We start from the raw sequence: 18484 nt of genomic DNA on the forward strand, positions 1-18484 counted from the left end.
CTTGTAAATCAGGTAAATTCATATTTACTTATGAATTAGTGTCCAGCTTCTTGAACACAGGCTGCATATAGGAATAATAGTATTCATTGTAAAATGGCTGGTAAGCATAACCAAAGTAGTGTGCTGAAAAGTAGGACCTCTCAGTTTTAAGAAGATTATAAAAACGTAATAAGGAAAACTTCCAATGATGTGTTTCACTGGTAATGAACATGAGAGAGACCTGTAGGGTACCTTTACTGTCCTGGGTATAGCCACTTACTTATAAAGTGTGATTCCCTTCATCTTAAACTCCATATGAATTTTGTTCTAAGAATGGCTTTTTGTCTCCATTGACTATTTAAAAAGCCCAGGGTGACTAGGTCAAAGGTGGATGTCTAATTCCAGTTCTCCACATTTAATGAGATGAATTCTGCCCACCACTGACTATGGAAAAATGAATTAAAGAACAAGCAAAAACAAGCTCTTTCAGGGGTGTGTGTCAGTGTCTGTGTGTATGTGTTGGGGGGGTTGTTCAGGGGAGATAGACTCTGGGAGAGAAGTGAGGCAGTTTGGCTGGGGGAATAAAAGTCTTCTTCAATGTTCTGCATCATAAAATACCATGAATACCATGGAGAACATGGGAAACTCTGGGCATACTAACTTTTGGTGGTGATTATGAGGAAGGAATCTAAGAGATGGACAGGAAAATGAGATGAGGACTTCCTCCTGTGTTCCCAGCTAACTCATTTAATCCCAATGTAAGTGTTTCATTGTTACTCAGGGAACCCTACCCATAAGGCTGTGCAAGAAATGTATCCTAATTAATTAAAACATAAAGCCAGAAATAAATATGAAGGGATAGAGGTAGGCATTGGAGGCAAAACTGATTAACTGATTTCAGCAACAGATTATTTACATTTTGTTGTTAGATTGAAGGGAAATTTGTCTTTGATTTGTCAAACCAAGTTCACAAATACACCAAATGCCTCAAATACACCAAAGTGTTGAAAGAACCTTAGGAAAAAGCCCAGTCAGTATTTCAGTATTTACATGTATATAACTTCAAAACTCTGAAGAGGATGAAAATTGTTTGTTTGTTTGGTTGTTTTTTTTTTTGTTTTTTGTTTTTTTTTTTTTAAAAAAAAGCATTTCTTCCTATTATGAACACTCATTGCTCCTCCTTAAGTTCAGTTCTCTGCTAAGCACTTTCTGCTCAAAATTTCTCTCTGTTCTCTGGTGTTGTGTCTCTTCACAGTTCCCTTCTATTCTGTATTGTGGCTGTAGTGCTTAATGTGACAATTAATAAGAACTGTGAATCAAAGCTTCCAGCTATGATGAGACAGCAGATAGATTAATTAACAGGAAAAGAGGTTTTTGTGTGGAAGAGCAAAAGGAATCTCAGGCTGCTCACACTAATGCTAAGAAGAAGTTAGTTTTAACAAGCATATTCCTGAGTTTTTCATAGAATTCTTCACAAACCTCTTCATGTGATAGTTTCATTTTACAATGGCCATAGTTTCATTTTCACAATGGCATCAGATGCATCCAGAGAAGTTAGATCAGTCTTGAGACTGTTGAGTCTTCAGTTACATGTTGTATGTCTTAACCCAAATCCTTTGAGACTCATGACACACTTCCTCTAGCAATATATCATTCTAAGGCTCCAAACCCCTTTTTCCCCCACCACCAGCAGCTTTTTTTTTTTTCTTTGTTTCTTTTCTCAATTAACTTTACTCCTCTTGACCTTTTTGGTGGGATGCTGTGCCTTTATTTTCATCCCTGGTGTCAACAGTACACCATCATGCATTGCTTTGCTTCAAATAGAAGACTTCATGCTGTGAATCTCATGCAATGAAAACTCATTATTCTCCTTATGTGGAGTATGAAATTACTTAAAATATAATCTCTCTATGCCCATAATTTGAAGTCAAGCACGTTGTTCAGACAGAACCGTAGGCAATGTGTTTTTGGTCCCTAGTGGCTGAGGAATAAGAAAGTATTCAACTGCACCATAATTAGTGTAATCAACATGCTATGGATTCTTTTTTAAATCAAGAGGCAGACACAAGTTGTTTTTTTATGGACTAGAAACACTTAATTCAAATTTCAGTTGTGTCAATCTTTGTAGAAGCTGTTTAAGCACGTGTCTCCTCATGTGCGTTTTAACAGAGTCTTCTCACTTTACATACTTCATTTTTAGAAAATTATTGATAATGTCCACTGCCTTTTCCCACTCTAAACAAAAATAGCTGACTTCCTAGCTATCATTTAACAGTCAATACCTAAAAGTCAGGTGATGGATGCTTAGTGGTAGCTGAACAGCACCACCAACCTGTCTTGCTTGACCAAGGGCTGCTAAGAATGTTTCCCATCTGTCTGGCAGGGAAAAAAAAAATACACACACACACACACACACACATATATATATATATATATATATATATATATAAAATAAAGGTACAGCACAAGCTGGACAGACTCCTGTATTTTACTAGAAAAAGGTGCTTTGAACTTCCAATGGTTTCTGACTCTTTCAGTACTCCTCAATACCTCTTAGGACCAGGTTGTAGTATTAGTTTTTGTCTAAAAGGGAAGGAGGACCTAGAATTCATTTTTGTGTCTGTATAGCTAAAAGCTGAGACTCAGTTTCCTCTTCCTTCCAACATCTCTCACATTAGCACTTAGAAAATCTCTAAAAACAATGATTTTTTTCTATGAACAAGAAGATTTAGGTGGATACATGTATCATCCAAACTAAGTAGAGTTCAACACTAACCAGGTACCTTAGATTTGGATATTTTCAAGGTCTCGCAGCTCTAGATCTATTGTCACTATACCTGAATGCCATTTGGACACTGAGCTGTTCTACGCTTCATCTCCTTGACAGCATCACAACGATCAGGAAGATAGCATATCTAGGCCAATAGGACTGATTAGCTCACAAAAATCAGAAGTGCTTATGGCTGCTTCATTTTTAAAAGCACACAGAGAAAACAGAAGAGATGGAGCTTCCAATCCCCATTTTTAATATTGTGTTCTGAGCACTAAACCACTCTGTGCCTCTGCTTAGAAAGAATGAAAAAACTCATGGGCCAAAGAAGACACAAAGTCACTGTGCTCGGATTAAGATACAAATGACACAGAAAAAGTCTTAAATTTTTGTCATGCCTTTTTTATAATCAATCTGTAGAACCACTGGATGAAAATGGAAAACAGACACAGGAGGAGGCAGTTCAAACAAGGGCACCCCATTATACATGATTATGCCACAAAGTAATGCTAATTCTTTCTCCTTCAACAAACACACATACATCTTGATTTTCTCTCTTCAATAGAGTTGCAAACTTAGGAGGAGGAATTGGGAGTGATCACAGATAGCTTAATCTCTTCATGTTTTAGCAAATGTAGAAGCATTTGGGGAATATGTCCTCCTGTCTCTTTTGAGGACAGTGCTTTAACCAGGGGACAAATGAAACATTTGAAGTGACTGAGTCCTTCTTCTGTAGCTGTGTTGTAAAAAGCATCTATTCCAGGTTCAGTCCAAGTTACATAAATATGCTTCTTTGGAGACCTGACTGAGAAGGGCCTGCTGTATTCAGAGCTGAAGTTCAGACACAACCTCCATATGTAATACGTATATTAGCTGACTCTACATAGGCCTTTATTCAATACCTTCTGTCTGAGGTATGTGGCTTTTACCCAGCATTAAACAAGTAGTTCACATGTCATTTTGATCTTGGATGCTATTTTTTTAATCTGGAAACCCTTAAAGTTAGCCAGCATAGACTGCAAACTTTGTTGGACCTACCCCTTCATTTGTCAGGTGCTAACTGAAAAGCAGGGACAATTAGTATTTCCCAAGCCTTCAGAAAACTGTGAAAATAGTTATATTAGAGAGAATTGTTCAGAGTCTGAGATGACAAATAAGACTGCATGGAAAGTAATTATTCTTCTGTCTTGCTAAAATTCTGGGCAATTCAAAAGTATGTCTACTCTGCACTGAAACAAACAAAGAAACAAAACAGGAGAGAGATCAGTCTCTCATCAGTCAGGTTAAGGCACTCACCAGGACTTGGCTCTAGTGTTACACCCACAGTCTGAGTCAGTCAGAAACAGATCTTGCACTTTATTTGCCCCTACAAGCGCTCTGGTCATGAATATTAACTATTGTAGAATGAGTCTCTTTCCAGTCTACCATAGACCTGTGACATATTTTCTGTTGAGATTGTTTTGATCACTTCTGAAAGAAGCTGGGTTATGCACAGCAGAATTTTAATGAACACTTCACTGAACAACTTGCCAATGAGCTCTAGGGATAGGAGCCTGTCTGAAGCATTTTGCGTTCCTAAAGATAGCTCTACTTTGAGAAATATTTCTCTTTAAATGCAGGCATTATTTTATAGAATTTCATTTGTCCCTAAAACCAGAACAAACTTTCTTAAGAGTGCCCACCATATCTACCAAGGTATGCATTTACCAGCATGGAAGAAAAAGCTTAACATTAATTTCAGTTTTCTCATTACCTCTATCTTTCTTGGAGAGACATCTTAACTAGACATATTAAACATAGTTAAGAATTATTGACTGTAGCTGGTATTCAGCTTCTATATATGTTTAGAAAGAGAAACAAGTACAGATTTGACCAAATTTGATGGGAAACAAAATAGTAATGGTCATTATGCCTCCAAGTCATTTCACTCAAGCTGGTGCTCAACACACTGGACAACACTGTTTTCCTTAAAAAAAATATTGATTTCATACTGTGTGATTTATTTTTTTTTTTAATGTATTGCTTAGAATTTTTCCCAGCATATTTACATTTATTATGCTCTTACCCGTTCTTAATCTGTTTTGCCATTTCTGATAACCCTGATATTCCCCCATGCTTAATGCTCCCCTCCACTCTGCTGCTTGATTGTATGGGGGTGTTATCACTGCTGATTGACTAGTGGTGTCTTTTATTCCCTTTCTCTTAGTGTGGGTGGGTGGGGTTAAACTGTTGAAAAGAAGGATTAGATGCAGGTTTATGGCTAGTAACTCAGCACTCGAATGAGTTATGTCATAGTAATTATGTCATAGTAATTAGACACTGGCAAGTTCTAAGTTATAACCATTATAACCATTGCATAGTTATAATAATGGTTTAAAATCCAAATGTGTTCTTTGTACGATGTGGTTGTTTCCAACAGATTTATTTATTTATTTATTTTTTTCCAGTTCTCCTCTCAGAATTCAAAATCTCCCTTCTTGGAAAACAAATTGTTCTGGTTTCTGTTTACCACTGATTGTGTCCTAGTTGCCACAAAAATCCTTTGCAGGTTTGTCTAATCACAGGCTTCTTTATTTCTTTTCATGATAAATTCTTATGCATGGTATCTGACCTGCTTAAAGAAAAATCACCACATAACCTGCAAACTGGCTTGACTACCTTTGACACTAGACAGCTATCATATTGATGTTTTGAAACGGTTATTCACATACAAATCTTAACAGTCTGGCATCTGCGTGTCTATCAGACATTTCTGGTAGCCTATGCTTCTGTGAATGCCCTTAGGTCAACGAACAAACTGCCGCTGTCAATTGTATCCATTTGGTCAACATCTCTAGGGGATAAAGAGGAATCACAGCTACAGACCAAAGGTTAGGAAAATTCATTAGAAAAAAAAATAATTAATCCCTCAGTTCCTAAATATCGGTCCAACAAAGATGTTTAATTATGTCCTGATATTTACTTATATCCTCTTATTAAGGTATGCTTTTATCACCTTCTGGTAGATTGGAATCAAATACAGTTTGAATTCAGACTATAAGGTTAAATATAAATAAAATGAAAAAGGAGAGAATAGTTTCCAGATTGTGTTTTGGAAATGATTGTGACAATATTTAAACAGAAAGATTTTAATGATTTTAAGCAGAGCTATTAATTAATTAATTAATTAATTTTTATAATGGGGGAGTTTGAATTTATATCTAGTAGTGACTTATGAATACTTTTTTATCAGCTGGAATAGGATATCTGTGCACATAAATTTGCCCAAGTACACAGCTACTGGGTACAACTTTGTTGCTTCTCCTAAGCATTTTAAAGATAATTGCATTTTTATTAGGAAAAAAATGCCTAAAAAGGTACTGCCAAGCTTTGCAGCTCAATTTATATTTTTATCTCTACTAAATAAATCCTTTGTGAAATTCTGAACAGATTAACCAAGCAAAATTCTGCAAGATTTAAAAAAATCTCCCCAAGAGACCTCTGTTCTCTTGCTATTCTCCTCTTCTATGTCTTGCTCTTCCCAAAATGTTAATGAGTGTCTTTCTTAATACATAGTTTATTGCAATCTTTATCTCCCCCATATGTCCTTTATGATAAGAAAGTAAGTGTAAACAGCAAGAGAACAGAATCTGAAAATTCTTGAAGTTAATGCCACCATTTAGTCAAACAACTTACCAGTGACTGTAGCGTGCAGTTGTTTCATGAAATGTCTAATCGCTTTCACTCAGGAAACAAACATCAAATCTTTCTTCTGCAGAAGGCCTTTAATTGTTGGATGACTGTCTCAGGAAAGTGCAGGTGGAGATATCTGTGTGGAGCTGAAGGACATCTAAATAAATGCCAATATCCGATAGAGATGTCTTACCCTTTATTAAAAGTATGAAGGTCTGAAAGATGTTCGTAATCAGATAGACTGGGGTTACATTTTTTTGCTTTGTTTATTTCTCCCCCTAGAATTATGTTTTCATTATTAAATTTCTCATAGAGAGTGAGTGAGATATGACAGTACTTATATGACAATATCTTTTCAATAGCATTGTGGGGGTGCAATGATTTATTGTATTATGGATCCCTTGGGATCCAGGAAACTGATGTTTATGTCTGCCACTTGTCTATTGGCAAACTACCCTTGTTTCTGCTCTTCAGTTGCTTTCACCTTCAAAATGGAGAGAAAGATGTTGCTTCCTTTTTAAGATGACCTAAAGTTTTCTGGTAGCTCACTATTACTGAGCCTCTTAACATTTCCAAAAATCCTGATGTCTTTGTTGAAATTAACAAATTAACAAATTAACTCATCCTTAAAAATTCTGAATTAATTGTCTCCTCAGTTTATTATTTCCATGTATTGGACAGGCTTGTGTTACTTTTCTCAATACAAGAATGGTCCCATAAAACAACTTTTTAAAAGCATCTAAGAAATAGGGCACTGATGTTTTCACTTTTAACTGCATAAATCTCTTCAGCTTCTTAAAAGCATCTGTGTGTACTCCAACAGATGATTCTGACATTGTTGTATTTCCCATGATTGTTATTATGGCACGTTTCCAGCTGGTTCCTGTCTAGCATATAATATGAATGCAAAGAGTAGAGTTAGTATACTTATTAGCATCACTTATTCTTGGAAGATAACTCCTTTATAACTTGGTTTTGACCCAATAATTTTGTTAGACATTTAAAAAAAAAAAAAAGGTTCATCCTCCTGCAAACAGCATGCATTTCATGAAAAAAAATAAATGCCTAAACTACTTTTTTGTTCTTTGCTTTTTATTTTTCTTCCACTTAGGTCTGGAAAGAGGTTGTCTGACATCTATTAACTGGTACAAGGTTTATGGGATGTTAGCACCCATTACATTATTTTTCAGCTTATCAGAGCTTAAATTCTGCAAAAGTTAAAAAGAGACCAAGAAGAAACAAAAATAATGAAGAAAGTACATATTCTGTAAAGCTCCTTGGGACAAATTGTTCTTTCTATAAGACAAGTTTTGTTTTTGTCTATTTCTGATTTTCACCAATAAAACATAAGTAATAAGAAATTTATCTGAAACTCATAGAGCTTAGGGACTCCAGTGAGTAATATCTGCAAAATGAAGATGTTTCAGAGGTGTATGCTTGCTGTAAAAGTCCAGAGTATCTTCTGTAGATCCCAGTGCCTACTAATGCAATTGTTGCTGGCTAGAATTGTTCCTTGAAGGTTGTTTTGTGACCTGGATGAAATGAATTCATCACCCAATGGCAATTACTTCACTAGCTGCTCTCTCCATTATATAAAGTCATGCTGGTAATCTTTTGGAGCACCTTTGACACCTCAGAGGCAATATGTGCATGACAGACTCTTTTACAGTTCCACAGCAAGTTTCTTTCCAGTTGTATTAACATGCAGCAAACAGAAGTTAGCCTGCACTGCTCTTTCTTATGCCTTGTTTGCTCTTGGGATGGTAAAGCATCGGATGCAGAGTATTTGTATCTATTCTATTAAATTTAAACATTCTACAACACTGAGACTACCCATGCCACATCTTACATTCACCAAGTTAACTCTTTCTTTCCCTAAGGACTGCACATTTCCTTTCCAGTTGTCTATTGGAAATAAACCCTTGTGCATGCTGGATCTCAATCTGAGTCTAGAAAATGCTAGGAGGTATTTGTTTGCTCTCATGGAAACAGGAATAGCTCTAACAAGCTAGTAGGATGAGGAACATTTTCTGGTATAATTTAATTTACTAATATTGATGGAGACATCTTGTTCCTGCAGCACTCATGAATATAAGTAAAAGCCCATTCTGAACACATCATTGGATGATAATGCCCAAGGATGTTCCAATATTATCCATAAAATCACAATACTTGCACTGACTTGTTTGTGCAACACTTGAAGATTTTGTGTCTCTGATTAAAAATGTTGACCTCAGCTTTGTAACAAAACTTAAGGGAAGGTCAAAGAAGAAAATAAATTACTGGTCTAAGAGTATAGGACTTATGACATTGCAAATACTCCCTTGTTAGATTAAATTTCTTTATGCTTGCATTTGGCTATGTCACTCTTATTCTTGTCTACAGTAACAGACAAGGTATGAAGTAAAATGAACACTTTTTATGACAGAACAGATGATGCATTGATCTGATATGTGTAAAGTGTAAAATGCACATCCTTGGAGTGTCAAAAGCCTACTTCAGGTAAGAGCTGGAGGATGTTTCTAAATTTGACTCTATTTGCCCAAGTTCTCTCCAGTTGCAATGTGAGATAAACCTGTTCCAAAGAAGTGCCTCTCCTAACAGCAAACATGCTTTCCAGACTGGCAATAAAAATCCACCTAATCAGACAAAACTGCCAGATCAAACAATGAAAAAAAATAAATTATATATATATATATATATATATATATATATAAAAGTGAGCCATTTTACCATCTTAGAGATCCACATTATCTAGTGTGACAGTTATGATCAGTAGTTAAAAGAGAAACAAAACAAGAAATGGCCAAATTAAATGGCAAAAAAATAAAAAGGTTAAAAAAAATCATTTATGAAGCAGACAGATAATTTCAAAAAGCTTTCATACTAGGAATAGGGCACCATTACAATGAGAAAACCTTTAATTATGTTGTAAAGGTCTGATATTCCACTGAAATGTCATTTCAAAATAAACTTCTAACAGTTAATTATCAGTGATATTTAACTTGTGGGAAAATTAAATATCACCACATACTCCTGCGATCATTTTATTGCTTTTGTAGACATTTTAATATTTTAATGGTTTCCAAGTAACAATGAAAAAGGCATGCCACCAAGTATGTTTTCTTGGCTTTCTGTGGATAACCATATAACCTTTTCTTTGTCTTCTTCATACAAAACAGACCTCCAAGTCAGTGAGGGACAGGACTAAGGGAAAACGTTTTGGGAATAAAAATGGGAATAAACATTGCTGCAATTCCCTTAGCTAGCACGATTCCTGGGAAAGAATTTTTATTAACTGCTATAACTAGAAATACAATGCTGAATGGACAAATATTGAAGCCCTGTTAGCATTCAGCTGGCAAATCAGATGAATGTGCAGTGTTCCAGTTAGTGACCTATGTATTATCCAAAGCTTATAAAATCTACACTGCGATTGGACTGGGATGTATGCAGTGACCCCGATCATGCTCAGACTGGAAGACTGGAAAAGGAAATCTCCTGTGCTGTTGTTGTATAAATCAATACTATACGAGCGAAAGAACTGAGATTGCCAGGAAAAGGTATGCATTTTAACACCAGAAGAGACTATAATGTGAATGACTATTCAACCAGTTATTCTGATTGAATTGGCTGTAGAAATGGATAGGTCCAACTAACAGCGACTGGCTGTTAGTTGCACATCCTTCTTCAGGGTGAGCCAATGAAGATATGAGTCATTATGTTATTTAGCTCAAGAGGGCTGATTTCTGTCACAATGCAACATTTAATTGCTTACATTTAGCAGCAGCTTTCAGTTTGCAGTTCAGTTCCCAATATATTGCTGCCAAATGTTCCCAAATAAATAATATCATATATCTTAAAATATTCAAATCATCCTGAGATTAGTATTATATATATGTATGTGTATATAAGCATATATTTTTTTCTTGTAATTGTAAGAGACACATAAGTCTTACTAATACATTGAACATTACCTAAGATTCAAACTCAAACACCCATTCTACATAAGCAGGGGCTTTACCTAAAGTATTTTGTAAAATATGGTGAAAATTCTGGAAACTGAAGGTATTGGATTTTTGGCAAAGTCATCAACCTTCTGTGTGAAATCATGAAACTGATGGTTTTACTTGCACCTGTAAATTAACCTACATGCTAATTGGTCCTCAGAGATATTACAAGACCGAATCTTATAATGGTAGCAGGAAATCCGTCCAATATTCTTCAGTATGAGAGAAAACCAAAATGTCTCTAAGATAGAACTTATAAGACCTTGGTTGAGTCTTTCAACATGTAACAGACCTAAGCATTGTTCAACATATTCTGAGGTCGTATTTTTTAATTGCTTAAATATCTCCTAAATTTTGTGTACTAGGTCCTGTTGTGTAAACCAACAACTTCCAAATGGTCATTGTCCTAATAAAGTACAAAAAATTTGATGCTGTTTGATACAAGGTGCACAGTGTTGACTTCTAGACTGTAAGCGTGGCCACTTCAGAGAGAAATAATGTTACCAATGGGATTTTTACATATGCACACATAAAATAAAGTTTTACAGAATACAAAAGAGATTGCTTTAGTAAGTATTTTATCTTCCTTGGTGATACCTCATAGTAAACCTTTTTTATGTTCACATGATCACAGGTCTGTGTAAAATCTGATTCCATCAAAGCAGCTGGAGGCACATCAACCGACTTTGCTCTCTAGCAGGTAACATCACTGCTGTCATTTTAAAGGATTATTTGAGAGTTTGTCTATTAAAATGAAGATTCGGGCAAAACAAATTGCTAGACCATTTTTTCTTTCTCCAATAACGAGAACAAGTTAGTGTTTGGTGGTTTGCTAGGATAATCACAGCCTTTTCTCACTCTTTTGCTTAGATACAGATCCAGTTAGATGTTAAGGATCTGACTGCCTTAGGTGTTCATTGGTTTGAATAGTTTCTAGCCCCGGCTGTGTCTCCCTTCCTTTCCCAAAGGCACTCAGTAGCATCCCCTTTCCTCAAAACAAACAAACAAATAAACAAACAAATACTGTTTGTCCTTGACTTTAACTGCCAAGTCTTAGTGCTAGGACCGATAATGTGATGGTGTAAACAGCAGTTCCATTGACCATTGTGGATTTATGTCTGCTAAGAGTTTGTTTTACAGTTATTTATCAAACACAAGTGCAGTGCTTTGTTTTGGGGGTGACAGTCCACAGTGGAGATGAGAACGGTACTGCTACTTAAAAAAAATCATCTTTGCTACTGCACTGCATGGTTACCTCAACAGAAAATGGTATTTAACATTCAAGTTTGCAAAGATATATATGGCTATATAAACTATTGGTGACTGAGGTTTATAAATTTATTTCTGAAATATTAAAAATAAAATAAAATAAAATAAAATAAAATAAAATAAAATAAAATAAAATAAAATAAAATAAAATAAAATAAACTCCTTTACCTTAGCAAAAGTCTGTTAAAACTCCAAATTATTACAGATTCACATCTCATGCTTTTAGTTATTCAGGTCCCCAGATAAGATTCTCTTGCAAATATAATGAGCAGCACAATTAGATCTGAAAGATGGGGGAGAGACAGGCACTTACTAATGCATGGAGATGTTTCTGAGTGTTTTGAACTAACTTTTTTTTTTCAATCAAGGTCAACCAGCTTAAATTTCCAAAGTATGTGAATATCCAAAGAAAATAAACAGTTCTAATCCATTTTGATATATTTTTTTCTAAGCATTAACCCCACCCTCACTCTCCCCCAAGAAGTGTTGGATATTAACTAGATATTTTAAGAATAATAAAAAAAAGCTCAAATTAAAGAATCACCTGTTTACTAAAGTAAAAACTAAATTGTTGCATAGAGTACACTTTTATGACATCTATAAGAATATTTTTTTTCTTTTACAAAATAGAAGTAATGCTGTTTGTGTGTTGTTAAATGTATAACAAATGGGACACAGAGCATTAAGAAAATTCCAGAACATTTAAGATTATATGTTGCCTAAAACTCCATCTCTGGTGTTGGTGAAAAAGAAACAATAAAAATCAACATAATTTCAATTAAAATAATCTTCCTTGACCTTGGATGCCGACTGAGTGGCAGCGAATGAGTCAAACCATGACATCTGATAGTAGATGAGGTATAATTATGCTGGGGGTGATTCTCAGATGGCTGAAGTCTTTGGAAGTCCCACTGTCTCATGGAGAGCACTTTAATTCAGAGCAACAAGAAGCTTTATGTACACAATTGCCATCTCTTCCACTATTGTTATCATCCCTGGAGTAACATTTACAGGAAATAGTAGAAAGAAAACATATATGGTAGCTCAGAACAGAAACCATAAAGTGAAAATTTTTAGCATGAGCCAGGCAGAACAAAAAACGTGATCAAAATGATCCATTCTATATTCAAAATTTTGGGCTGAATTTAAGATGTTTTTACAGCTTCTTTATGCTTACTCTATGGACTTTTGTCTTCAAGCTTTTTTTTTTTTTTTATTTATTACTTTATTTTATTATTTTTTTTTAGTATGATACTAAAGAACATGATGGAAGTTATATGGAGTTTATTACTGGTAAATTCATTTATTTCACAGTAACAGTAGAATAGTAGGAAAAATACTAATTGTCCAGTGCAGCAAGCATGGTCCCTCTTTCTCCCGGCCCATCTAAAATGACGTTCTTAGTTTAGTCTGTTACTTGGGAAACCTTAAGAGGGACTCTCTATCAGGGAGTAATGGCTTTAAACTAAAAGAGGGTAGATTTAGGAATATGTATACAATATAAGGAAGAAATATTTTACTCTGAGGGTGGTGAGACAAGGTGCCCAGAAGTGCCTGCCCCATCCCTGGAAGTGTTCAAGGTGGACACAAGATGGATGGGGCTTTGGGCAGCTTGGGCTGATGGAAGATGCCCATGGAATTAGATGATGCTTAAGGGTTCCGTCCAACCCAAACCATTCCATGATTCTGTGAAATAATAAATGTACCCAGAACAGCTGCTCTCAGAGAATAATAACCTAGGAACCTAAAATGAAGGAGAAAAATGTCTGCTGCCACTGAAGACTCTATATGTAGTCCTTTTCTTATTAAAATGTACATGCAATATCAGTGGAGACCATAAATCCACGTGCATGCATACATGTGAATGAACAGACACACAGCAGAGTTCAGAGGACTTACATCCATTTATACAATGTGTGGGTTTCTCTACATATGCAGCAATGCTACCTCACACTACCCCCATGAATTCTGTCAGCACATACAACATGGTTTTAATGTAAAGAGAAGTAAGTGCTATCAATATAGAAAAAAATACCGAAGGAATTAAGTGGATTGATTAGATTTTTATTTTATTTTATTTTATTTTATTTTATTTTATTTTATTTTATTTTATTTTATTTTATTTTATTTTATTTTATTTTATTTTATTTTATTTTATTTTTATTTTATTTTTTTATTTTATTTTTATTTTTCCAAAAGCTGTCAAATGAAAGGCTGAAGTAAAAGAAGCAGCTGGTTGCTTGAGAAACTTGGGCAGCACTGTGGCCAGGCATGAATACTGAATAAAACTAGTTAAAAGAGGAAAGGGCTAATGCAAACAATATTGGAAAAAGCTAGCAAGTGTTTAGGAAAAAAAAAATAATAAAAAAAAAAAGTAGGTATAACTGCAAGACTCAATGGACATGAAAGAACTCGTTTGACTTTTTGTCCTCCATCTGCCAGTATGAACTCACATGTACAATATAGGTTGCCATTTCCAGCACAGGTTTTGTGGTTCTAACCTTCTGGCAAGCATGTAAAAAATCCATTAAAGTGAGAGCCAAACTTCTGTCAACAACCTAAGGAGAAGGATATAGCTCTGGCTTCTATAATTTTGCATACAACCCAGATGGAAGTACAAGCACTTCTATGTTGAAGTGCCAAATAACTCTCCCAAGGCTTATATTATCTTTTCTTCGTTTTGCCTCAGAACAACTTCCATGCTTCTGGGGACTCCGCAGCTGTGTGCACTCTAGCGAAAGACTATGTGTTGCAAGCCAAGTCCTGTGTATTTGCTTTCTAGCTTCTGTAACAAGGCTTCCCCTCCCTGTCAGTCCCATTAGGGACTGTTCAACCAGGAAATGCAGCTGCAGATTCTTCACAGTTTCTTTAGAAGAATTTTTAAAGAAAAATTCTCTCATTTTCTTGAAGCAAACTACATTGCAAGCAAAAGTAAACACAAAAGCAATGATGCCATAACTACTTAGAAGAAAGGTGAGGAAAACAATATGAGGAGGTTGTAAGGGGGAATTGAAATTTGGTAGAGTTAATAGGTTTTAAAGATAAATCTTTGCTTTAATTATGTTTTTTAACCTTGCTGTTGGCTTTCTTTGTTTTGAAGAATGTAAAGCTTGAGCTTCATGTTGATATAAATCAGAGGATTAAGGGAAAAAAAAAAGAAATAAAATAATAATACAGAAAAATTCCTAAATAAATTCATATATATCAAATGCAGGTATTCCTAGAAATAATTTATTTAATTATACTCTAAGTGATATTGGTTAATATTATCCCTTACTTCCTCAGAAATCAAAAGGTTGAGGTATCCTCCAAATAAGGTCTCCATCAACTAAATCCTTCTTATTTTGATTCTAGGATATGCCTTTTGCCATGAGTAAATAGTAATAAATATATTCTTCCTATCTGGAAAATATGATGACTGAGCTGGTACGATTCAAGGCATGGATTAAAACAAGAAACATTACAGAAACAGTGATAGACCAGGCAGAAGTAAAAAGATTCTTGTTTGTAACTGAATCTGTAATAGGAAGAATTTTCTTCTATATCAATTAATTTTATGTGCTGGGCTGAATGTCCCTTTCTCTTCCTGCATTCAAAATCAAAATCTTAATCTCCTTCAAATGGATGACATCTGGCTTAAAAACAAACAAACAAACAAACAAACAAAAAGCCTCTAAATACCACTAACTTACATGTAGAGAAAAAGACAATCAGTAAGCTTTGTTTGTGAACACTTTGATATTATACAGACTTTCCCCTTCCCTCCTAGTGTCTCTAGTTCTAGAATAATCACTTTTCTGTCCTGCTATTCTATGGTTATTCTGGCGAAACTGTAGTTCCTCAAAAGACTTAGCTATAGGGAACTCTTCACACCTTGGAATGAAAGGGCCTGGCATTTTTAGATATCTCGTTTTGCTCTCATGTCAGAGGAAGAAGATAACTTGGGTTCTTCTTTGCAGAGAGACCTGTAGTTCTTCCTAATATTAAGATATCATTTGCTGCTTTGGGATTTTCATCTGTCCCCCATCCAGTCTGCCTATAAGCTTTTGATAAAAAAAGCTTTTTGCTCTGGATTACAGTTTAGGCCCTGGAGAATATCTTGAATTCAGAGAATAAGTAAGATCACTTTCCAGTGGTACATTGTAGTTCTAACAGTAGTGATGCTAAACATAAAAAAACAGTAGTCTATCTTACCATTATTCTCTTCTATTCCCTTACACTAGTTTCATAGCATGTCTAGTGTCATTTTAAGCTGGAGATAAAAGAACACATACTTTTGTCTGTTTATTTATTTGCTTATTCATTTATTCATTTTCTAGACGTAAAAATAAATTCGTTACAACTGTAAAGTTCTCATGTAATGATCAAGGTTATTAACAAAACAGGCAACTGAAAGATGTCTTGTCCATGCATCCTCACATGGAGAAGAGAGCAGCTTGTTTTGATAATTGTTGATTACAACAAATTGCATTGATTGCTAAGGCATACATGGGATTTCATTTTGCATCATTCAGAACAGTTTGAAATACCCTGAAGAACAGTTAATTTGAAATGTGACATATAATTCTAAATAATGTTCCCTTAATGATACATGTAGTTTTTACAGTTAAATTATTTATCAGGAAAAAAATGTAAAGGAATAGCAGGATTTTTTTTTTTTTCTTTATTCTAACCTGACTACATTTATATGTAAGGCTCTATTATTTGTACCTATCTCTAGCAGCTGTTGTTTTCAGAACCACAAGCTGTGAGTAATAGGTGTCTAAGATCAGAATCACTGTGCTTTTTCCTTCCCATTTTTGTGTCTACTTTTGCCAAAGATTTTTATTTTTTTTTAATTTTAATTTTTATTTTTAGAATCTGATGACAGACAACCTTAGTGATTTCTCTAAGTGGCTATATTTCTTTATATCTTACATGTGGATTTTTAAATTTTAATCCTAATTCATATTTGAAAGTTTCCTATTTGATTCATGCATGTGGTCAGTAATGAGAGAGAAGTGCCTTCAATACAACCCATCATTTATGAAGAACATTCCTGAACACTTCAACTTTTCAGTTATATCCAAGCTGGTTGTCTTCTGTGACTTATTGCTAACTGACTACAGGGTTTGTGACTAGCTGCCACGGTGACCTGAAGGAATAAACCTCAAATCTCCAAAAGGAATGCACTCTTCTACTACCTGACTGTTGCGTGCACACTCATGCAGCATTGTCACTTCACCATGTTAAAGTCTTTTATATATATATAAAAGAGGAAGGAAAGGAAAGGAAAGGAAAGGAAAGGAAAGGAAAGGAAAGGAAAGGAAAGGAAAGGAAAGGAAAGGAAAGGAAAGGAAAGGAAAGGAAAGGAAAGGAAAGGAAAGGAAAGGAAAGGAAAGGAAAGGAAAGGAAAGGAAAGGAAAGGAAAGGAAAGGAAAGGAAAGGAAAGGAAAGGAAAGGAAAGGAAAGGAAAGGAAAGGAAAGGAAAAGATAAAAGAGGGGGAGGGAATCATCAAAAGATTAAGACATCACAGAACATTAATAACCAGTATATATATATATATATATATATATATATATATATATATATATATATGTTCCAGATCCCAGTGACCAATAAGTCATTGGATTTGATTACCTAAAGTTCAAAGAAAAGTTATGAGAGAGATCAGAAAGCTAAAAACAACAACAACAACAACAAAACACACTATATACAGGGAAATATTGACTGAAATGTGTCTAAAAGAAGAACAGAAGGAGGCGTGTACGTGATAATAACAATAAATGTAGATGGACAGATGGAAGCTAAAGTGAACAAATTGTTCTTCATAACCATGACAGACAGGACAAGAGCTGATGGAATTGCATCAACAAAGATTAAAATTGAACATTAAGGAAAGCTTTCGAACAATAGGATTAGTGAAGCACAGAAGATGTTTTCTTACTTGCTTACAGAGTCTTCTCCCACCTCCATAAAAGGTTTTAACAGCAGACTAGGAAAACATCTGTCAGGCATTATATAAATGCAATTTATTTTACCTGAATGAAATAAATGAATTTAGCAGTCTCTGCAGACCCTTTCCAACTGAAGAATCCATAACTACATATGTAACAAAACCAGAACACAGGCCACACTACATACAGAACACTAATTGTCACAACAATCATAAATCCTCTGATAGTTTATCAGCTGAACTTTGCTTACCCAACATATTCATCACTCATGTTTTTGGACCTTCTCCAGCTCCTTCCAAAAAATACGTTTCAAGACAAAAACAAGAGACTTAGGACACAGTAAGAAAAAAGAAATCGCTAAATTATTTTCGTCCTTGTAGTAGTGGCAAGGCTGCCACCTTTACAATTAAATGAAAGGACAAGATTTATAGAAGGAAGTGGCTTTTTTTTTTTTTTCTTTTGTAATGGAAGCTGAAGTCACAAGAATATGAGCATTACACATACCTTTTTACCCAGTAAAACATATGCATTTTTTAAAAAGTATTGTCTCTTTACATAAGCCTTGTTCTCTTTCTTTACAAATATTTACATCGCTTAGATATTTCTAGTAAGCACAAAACAAAATAGTATTTGTTGCTTTATGAGTTCACTAATTAACATACATTGAACTTGTTTTAACTGAGATGTTTAACTCCAGCAGTAATTTGTAAGCCTAATTATCTTATTTTATGTATAATATTAATGATACAGATGAGATACAAAGGAATGAGGATTATCAAGCACTAAAACAGGTTGTCCAAGGTTGTCCAAGGAGTATGTGAGGTCTCCATCCTTGGAGATATTCAAA

Source organism: Anas acuta, chromosome 1, assembly GCF_963932015.1.
Source record: "Anas acuta chromosome 1, bAnaAcu1.1, whole genome shotgun sequence".
In the NCBI taxonomy this organism is placed as follows: domain Eukaryota; kingdom Metazoa; phylum Chordata; class Aves; order Anseriformes; family Anatidae; genus Anas; species Anas acuta.